Below are 1,177 nucleotides of genomic sequence, written 5' to 3'. Positions count from 1 at the left end.
TTAATTCCAAATCTATTTTTCTAGTTGTCACTTCACATTTTTTATTCTTCGTATTCAGCCTTCATTATGGGAGAACTGGGATAACATATTGTTCACAGAGATTCTAATTTAATTATAATGACACTAGAATTTGAGGTAGGTATAAAATAGGCCTATAACTGTAACCTGTTGGGAACATTATCAGTTAGACACTTTATAAATATAAAGGAATATGATGATAATATTTCCCAATAAGAGACATATTTATGTTAAGAAAAATAATTCTTATGTTTTATCAAGGAGAAAACAAAGGTTTTAAGATGGGAATCCATAAAATATAACTCAAGTCCTTTTAATGGCAACGTAAATATAGTTTATAAGTACATATAAATAACTACATTAATCTTTTAAAATGTAGGTGATCTCTGCTTGATAATCTTCTCGTTTCTTTGCAAATAATAGGTAAGAAAAAAAATCCATTTCCTTAATGCTCGAATGGCCTCTCATCATCATGTCTGAATATACAGTTGAAGTATTCCAATAGTAGTCAACAATTTTAGCTATAATGAAGTAGTTCTATAATTAGTGAACATGTATCACAAGAAATCAGGTTAACTTCTTCTGCTTCATCTTTGGAAACACTGTATTTTCCACCACATCGGCAACTCAGAAAAAAAGAATGATCATCATGCCGCTGCAGGTCATACTCTTTTTTTGTCTCTTCATTCCCTAGAATTTTCCATGCTTGATCAACTTCGATGAACTTCTGTATACATTCCTCCACTGTTCCTGCTGGCACATCTGTACTTTGTTTATCTGGATGATACATCAGTATGAGCTTTTGATACTTTTGTTTTAGGTCTGACACATCTGCAGACGGGTCTGCTCCCAGAATGCTGTACCAATCCTTTTTTTGGTAACTGCTCAAATGCCATCATCCATTAAACAAGAAGTGGGTCTTCTCAGATTCGCCAACTTCACACAGCCAAGGAGGCCCGCTCGCTGCCGGCTCTCGAATACCGGCTAGGACTAGGACCCAGGCTAGGAATTTAGCTCAGTGGTAAAGTGCTTACTTATGTGAGGCCCTGGGTTTGATCCTCAGCACTGTGAAACAAACAAAGCCACTTTTCCAGAGTGTCTATGTCATTTTACCTTCGCCTTTCATTTGTATCTTAAGGGTCCCTGGAATTGCACTCCT

The 1,177-nt window shown here is 36.1% G+C and overlaps 1 pseudogene; it reads right to left on the bottom strand.

Annotated features, from left to right (window-relative positions):
• Positions 1 to 413: 413 nt before the first annotated feature.
• LOC124100635 (dnaJ homolog subfamily C member 24-like) lies at positions 414 to 917 on the bottom strand (annotated as a pseudogene).
• Between the last annotated feature and the right edge of the window lie 260 nt (positions 918 to 1,177).

The sequence above is a fragment of the Marmota monax genome, unplaced genomic scaffold (genome assembly GCF_021218885.2).
Source record: "Marmota monax isolate L192 unplaced genomic scaffold, Marmota_monax_Labrador192_F-V1.1 WCK01_AAM20220418_F8-fsc00130, whole genome shotgun sequence".
NCBI classification, from domain to species: domain Eukaryota; kingdom Metazoa; phylum Chordata; class Mammalia; order Rodentia; family Sciuridae; genus Marmota; species Marmota monax.
Note: the sequence above shows the minus strand (reverse complement) of the source record. Positions and strands in the feature narration are given on the sequence as shown.